This window comes from Myotis brandtii, unplaced genomic scaffold (genome assembly GCF_000412655.1).
Source record: "Myotis brandtii unplaced genomic scaffold, ASM41265v1 scaffold325, whole genome shotgun sequence".
NCBI lineage: Eukaryota > Metazoa > Chordata > Mammalia > Chiroptera > Vespertilionidae > Myotis > Myotis brandtii.
Window position 1 is genome coordinate 2,546,294 of NW_005362486.1, and position 7,574 is coordinate 2,553,867.

Genomic DNA, 7,574 nt, shown 5'->3' on the forward strand with positions numbered 1-7,574 from the left:
TTTTTACAGAGAGGAAGGGAGAGGGATAGAGTTAGAAACATCGATGAGAGAGAAACATCGATCAGTTGCCTCCTGCACACCCCCTACTGGGGATGTGCTTGCAACCAAGGTACATGCCCTTGACCGGAATCGAACCTGGGACTCTTCAGTCCTCAGGCCGACGCTCTATCCACTGAGCCAAGCCGGTTAGGGCTGGAGCCTTGTTTTGATAGCCTTCGGGCCTTAAGATCAGGGGAAATCCATTCATTGCTAAGACAGATCCCTTGAGTCCTGGCTTCCAGACGCGGGGCTGCTGGTTGAGCATCGACCTACGAGCCGGAAGGTCACGGTTTGATTCCCGGCGTGCTCGAGGTGGCCAATCAGTGATTCTCTCTCATTCATGTTTCTATCTCTCCCTCTCCCTTCCTCTCTGAAATCAATAAAAATATATATATTTTTTAAAATTGTCTCTTTGGAGGTAGATTCCGACCAGCTTGAGAGGGATGTTGCACTCTTCCGAACACCTGTACCCAGGTTTCCCATCTGTTCTGTAAGGGAAATAGTAACTGATCCGCTTAGAGGAGATTTTCAACCAGGACAGCAGTAAGGGGATTTCAGGAAAAGGCGCGCTTGGCTCCTGCTGTCCAGTAAGTGAGAGAATTTGGTCCTTTTGATAACGCACACAATCCTTAGACGTAAGGTTGGGGTCATGTGGGAAGGAAAGGACCCAGCGTTCAAAAGGTGACTTTACTGTGATGAGTTGGAAAACTACTCAGGTGTTGTTATTGGCCACTCTGTGTGTGTCCGGCCACAGAACTCCCCGGCAACGGTGTCGCTTCCCTCCGCGCTAAGAGAGCCCACACACCAACCCAGGACTGGCTCTGGCTGCAAACTCACCACAGCTCCCCGCATCTAGTATTTGTGCATTTCGGGTTTACGTGGGGGATTAGTGAAAGGGTGTGGAAGTGTTGAGTGCTTGTCTTGCTGCTATGTATCTCTGGATTCTCTTTCTTCCAGGACTTGGTGGCCTTTGTGTGCCTTATTTAATCACCAGTGAGTCCATTTGGGGTTATTGTCATTTGTTTCATCTTGGTAGCCCTTTCTCCGAAGCTGGTGAGGGATGTGTTCCCAGGATCAGATATAACTTCATACCTGTCTCAGATCCTAGGCCAAGTGGAATGTGTCTCTAAATAGAGGGACCCTGGCTGGCTCCACTTTGAGTCTCATCCTGACTCCCTAGAGCCATGTGAAGAAGAATCTCCCGGCTTAAAGAATCAGAAAACAAATTGGAAAGAGAACGTTGACTGGGTACATGCTATACGCCAGCAGTACACTAGTTCCTTTGAAATGGAATTTACTTAATTTTTCCAACAATCTATTATCACCCCCAATTTAAAGTAGCAAAAATAAAGGCGTAAAGAGATTAAGTAACGTGCCCAACTTCACATAGTGCCCCGGGTGCACGCAGGTGTGCTATCCCCCACCCCCACCGCCACCCCCCTCCAGGCCCATCTTGGACTGAAAACAGCTGAGCTCTGTGGACTTGGACTGAGAGGAGACAGTCAGGGCCACTCCTCTGCCTTCCCTCCTGCATCCTGTTGCCACCCAGCCCTGCCACCCAGCGGGGGTTCAGCTCCAAACTAAGAGTGGAGAGAACTGGTGATTTTGGGGGTCACGGGCTGGTGAGGACCAGGCGCAGTATCCCTGCCCTTGAACTGTCTCTATCGTATTCAGTTTGGAAAAACTTTGCAGATATAGCTTGGCCACCGAATGTTTCAAAGGAAATCGTTTCCTTCTGGCCTAGAGTCCTTAGGTAAGAAAAGAAACAAACATCTCTTTCCCCCTCTCCCACCCCCCAACACACACACACCAGCAGATTGAAGGGAAAAGGAGGATGTGGATGTGAAATGTTGAGGGGAGTGGGGCCGGGTGGCTCCTTTTGGACATTCCACCGAAGCCGGCAGTTCCTGGCGAGTCCGTGCGGAGGTGCTGAGCCAGCCCAGGGGCTCCCAAATCACAGGCTGCCTCTTGGCACCTTCTCCCGAGAGACTTGCTGAAAACGCAAGTCTGGGAAAACGTGTAGGTTTCCGTCTTTCTTATTCCCCAGCAAAGTTGTCCAACCTTTAGATCAATGGGTAACGGGTACGACATTTTGGGTGACTACTTCTGTGGAGAAAAATGTGTGAAGGTTGGAAATTGAATTCCTTCCCGTCCAGTTGTTGTTATTTTCACAGATGTAAATGGCAGGCTGTGTGTGAAGGGCAAAAATCATACTTGGAACCAAGTATATATATTTTTTTAGCTCAGCCTGCCTTCTATAGATCCTTGTCCGTAGCTACCGGCCACAGTGAAATGAATGACAGATTACTTTCCACCTTCATACGCAAAGCAGTCGTATTCAACCACCTCCCAAAACTGCACAGGGTTGGGATAAGAAGTAAAAGGCTGGGAGGGCGCAGATTGAATTTCATGGAGAGGTCTACATGGGCATCCTACCGCCAGTGTCTGATAGGGCACCCCTTGTGCATATGGCCTCCCTGGCAGTCGTCCCTTAGATAAAGCAGGGGTTATCTTTTTTTAAAAATATATTTTATTGATTTTTTACAGAGAGGAAGGGAGAGGGATAGAGAGTTAGAAACATCGATGAGAGAGAAACATCGATCAGCTGCCTCCTGCACACTCCCCACTGGGGATGTGCCCGCAACCAAGGTACATGCCCTTGACCGGAATCGAACCTGGGACCCTTCAGTCTGCAGGCCGACGCTCTATCCACTGAGCCAAACCGGTTAGGGCGTGCAGGGGTTATCTTAATGTCCCTGGTCACCATGTTTTGATCAACAACGGCCATGCAGGTGTTGCTATACACTCCCTACCCAGTTGGATCCCGTGGCAAAGAGACTGCGGTGATCCCTACTGTTTGTAAGGTGGAGGAGGAGAGCAAATCAGGGCTTCTATATAAGAGAACAGGCCATATTTCATAGCCTTTTAAAATTATGTCCAGACAGAAGCTAAGTTAGCGGAGCACCTCCTTTCCCCCTCCCACAGTGCAGACATTTGTCCTCTCCACTAGGCGGCGCTGTGTGTTGTGTTTTAGAAATCTCAAGCCAGTAAAAAGCCCTAGGTAATTTCTTGACAAGTTCCTTACATTTCTCATAAAAATGAAAGTAAAGCTAACATTCTCTACTGATGCACGATATCAGATATTTAATTTAAAAAGCCATCAAAATCATTGTATCGATGTTCAGTCACTAGGGTCTGCATAGCTACCCACGCCTGCTGCACACACTCCCATTGCCCTGCATTCAACACTTCGCATTGCTGTTGGGTATATAGCATCTGTCCTGGTAGAGTGAGCCAATCTGAGAACTGGCCTTGGAGGCATCTAGACAGCCTTCCTAACTCTGTCCCGGGAGGAAGGCACCCAAATTACTTTTAAATATTTTTTATTCTAACATAAAGTCCTCCATTTCTCGTTGCGTTCTCTAAGACAAACTTTTTTTAAAAATAAACTATGTCATTGCTGCTACAGTTGAAGTGTTTCTGTTTTACTTTGACTTTAATTCAATGTGTAAAGAAACCTGCCGCAATTTGACGTGAGAGACAGAGAGGCAGAGAGATACGGCTGGTCAGTAGAGGGGCTCGAACTGGACGCCAGGATCCCCCATACCTCGTTTCTCAGGTAGTTTAACGATCGCTTTTGGGTTTCAAACGCCTTATTTTTCCATTGGTTAATACTGTTTCTTAGCTATGTGTACCCACCATTTCCCTAATCCATATCCCCAAAATGATAAAAGTTTCATCACGGAATTCCTAAGCATTTAATCATAACTTCTTGGCCTAAACCTTTAAGGATGTGGCTGTTGTTACTTACAGAGGAGCAAGTTTCCAGATGTTGGGAACCAGAACCACATGGGAGTGAATTTTTAAAAAAATGCTGATTATCCTCTCATGGGCATAAAACCCGGGATTGGAAGGGGTCTTATAGTTCATGGAGTTCAATCCCTGATCTCTATTTCCACCCCAGTATTTGGGAATTTTTCACATGCAGAAGTCACAGTTTGTATTATGCTTAGCAAACATGTGCTAGACATTTCTCTACGTGCTTTGTAAGTATTCTGTAACCTTCATAGCAACCCTATGACGCAGGCACTCTTAATGTCCCCATTTCACAGATGGGGAGCAGGCCCAGCGTGGGGAGGTGCTCTGCTCAAGGCCACTTAGCCAGGGGTTAAATAGGAGGCAGGCAGCTTGGCTCCAGCCAAGCTCTTCAGGTCTACAGACGACTTACTCCGTAAAATGAAAACAAAGAGAAAGGAGGGGCCAAGGTCAAGAGATGCAAATCCCGTTGACAGAAATACCGAGGAGAAGCCACTGAGTCTAGTGGAAAATCTAGAACCTTAGAGATTGGCCAGGAATCCAGGCAGAGCCGCTAAACACCACGTGGGGCCTCAGAGACAAGTTCACTGATCACATGGGTTTGGGGAAGGTCTTTGCTCTGTTAGATGTTGACTTCCTTCTTGCTTAGCGATACACATGGGCAGCTCCTAGGCTGAGCTGTCAGAAGGACTTGCACAGCAATCTCTAAGGCGCTGTCCACCCTGCAAAATTATACCTGTTTGTTTTCAGAGATGCCAATGGGAGAATCAAAGCCACAAGCCATGAATGTGCTTGTTTCTTCATCTCTTGTCTCCAGCAGATCATGGTAGCTCCAGGGAAGAAAAAATGTTTCCAAATCCCCACCCTAACACGCACCCTTGTCTCAGTTTCCTGGGGCCTAAGAAATGACAGCCGGGATCAAAACCAGTGCCCAACACCGTGGACAGAAGGATAAAGTTCCTTTTCCTGGTTTTCATCATCCTGTCGGGTATCGTAAGGATGTGCAATGCACACAGCCCCGTTCCCGCCGTCAGAGAACGCGGAGGAGTGACAAGTGGCACGTATGTGGTACCTACATACCGCCTGGACACCCCTCTACTGTTTTTCATCTTTGGGGACTTCTTCAGTTTTCCTGTCTTCAAACTGATATTGCCCTCGTTTTACACGAAGAGCATGTAATAGTTTCCTATTGCTGCTGGAACCGATTTCAACAACCTTCGTGGTTCAGAACAATACAGATTTATGATCTTACAGCTCTGGAGGCCAGAAATCTGGGTTCCACGAGGCTAAAATAAAAGTTTTGGAGGCCTTAGGGGTGAATCCGCTTCCTTGCCTTTCCTAGCTTCTGAAGGCTGCCCGCGTTCCTCCTCCGATGCGCCCTTCTGGTTTCTTCCAAAGCCAGCGTCTTCTTATCTGACACCGGACACTTGCTTCCCTCTTTGGTTTCTAAGGAGCCCATGTGATTACCTTGGGCCCCGCCCTGATAACCCAGGGTGCCCCCCCCCCCACCTCACAGTCCTCCCTCACATCTGCAGTGTCATTTGCCGCCTAAGACAATGGGTTCACTGGTTCTGGGAGTTAGGGCATGACCGCTTCGGGGAGGGGCACCGCTCTGCCTCCCACCAATGCATGGACCCATCCTCCTTTTCCAAGGGGTGCCTCCTTCCACCCTCCACCTTCCAGCCTCTCCCAAGCCCACCCCTCGTTATACAAAGTGCACCCTTTATCCCCAGGATCGCTCTCCAGTCCTGGCGGTTCCCACTCCCACACTCTGGGCATGTGAAGAATTTCCTTCCCCCAACTTCAGTCTCAGTGGCAGCCTCCGCGAGCTTGCATCTACCCAGAGCGTCTTTCTTCCCTTCCCTTTCCTTTCCATTGCCGCCTCCCTCCCCTGCCCCCTGCCAGCCCAGCCTCCCAGTGGATCGCTAAAGGAGAAATGCGAAGAGTTATTGCTTTTTAATTACAAGTGCTATTGTAACATCTATAAGGAAGAACACTTTAAGCTTAATTGAGACCAAATGTGAAGTTAAATTAAATGAATAACTAATTAATGTAACGCTCCTGCATTAGCCCCCAGTGAATGCTGAGGCCCAGGGAGAAGGCGGGGACCAGGCCTCTGGGAACAGCCGGTGCCCAGGGCGGAGGTGGGGCTGGGACCCAGGAGACAGTGCGGAAGGCCAGGTCCCGGGTGTTTCCCCAAACGCCCACCTCCAGCCCGAGTGGCCGGGCTCCGAGTTCCCTGGCCTCTCCCTGGTGCCACCCTTACCTGCTGGCAGGAGCGGGTGTACCCTGTCATGTCCCAGCCCCGCCCTGCACGTGGGGCCTGGTAAGCATCACCTTAACTGCCTCCCTCTTCTGCTCCCCCCACGACCTTAGCCACCTGGCAGCCCCCGCCCCACCATTCCTCCTCCACGTGCCTTTCACACCTGTTCCTGCGCTGCCAGGGGACCACCTCCCGCCAGCCCATCCCTTCAGGGCTGGGCTCACCGTGAGGCCCTACGATCTCGTGTTTTCTCTCCTGTTGTGTCGTTTGTAAGCATGTTCCCACTCCTGTCTCATCCCCTCACCAGACAAGCTCTTCGGGGGCGGGCAGTGTTTTATACCCATTTGTCTCCCTTCACACCTGTGCTCGGAGCGTAGGTAATGTTGTTACCATTTTCTAGATGACGAAACAGGCCAAAAGCAAGTGAGGTGGGGGGAGAGAAGACCTCAAAAGTGCCAGAGAGGAGCAAGATCCGCCCCCTTACCCTGACCCGTGGGCAGGCAGCAGAAAGCAAGCTGGCATTGGGCGAGTGAAGAAACCTCTGTTCCTTGGTCCCCCCCTGAGGGATAGAGGGAGCCCAGGCTCACGCTGGTCTCTACCACGGGGTGAGGGCACCACCTAGCGGCCCCTGAGGGATGATGTCAGATAAATCTTTATAGCATCCACTCAGTCCTCCTGCTTTCAAAGCCAGAGTAAGACCCATGTGTATGTCACCACTGGGGCGGGTACTGCCAGTTCACAATAAGTTGCATCCGGCTAATGCACTGGCCCCGTGTCCCAGCCGAGGCAATGTTGGTGTCTTACGTGGGGCTTTAAGCTCCCGGCCTGCCCCACCGGTCATCAACGTTGTCATGAGTGTCTCCTCTGGAAATGACCATTGTGACCAGCCCAGCACACAACCTGGAGGCCCCAGGACACTGCCCCCAGAGCCCACGGGAGCCCTCGCACCTGCACAGCCAGCACACGAAGTCTGTATTGGTGCTGAGAGGCAGCTTCGGGGGTCAGACAGAATGCCGCGAGCTGGCCTGGCCTGGCGCACGCCGGGCCTTGAGGGGGCAGAACAGGTCCACCCGGAACCCCATGGCAGAAAAGGCCACGGCCAAGAGCTGCAGGCAGCTGCATAGGTGACGGCTCCTGAGTGACCCAGACTTGTCACCCTGGTCCCTGTGCGCAGGTGCAAGTCCTTTTCCTGTGTCCGCTGTCTACTCCGTTCCCAGAATAGAGCAGGCATCCAGGGAGCACTCAATAACCACTGACACTTCTTTATCAAAACACTGGCATTTTAATCAAAACACACACTGGGCCCGGCCGGTGTGGCTCAGTGGTTGAGCGTCCATCTGTGAACCAGGAGGTCGTGGTTCGATTCCCAGTCAGGGCACATGCCCGGGTTTCGGGCTTGAACCCCAGTCCAGCGGGCATATGCAGGAGGCAGCCAATCGATGATTCTCTATCATCA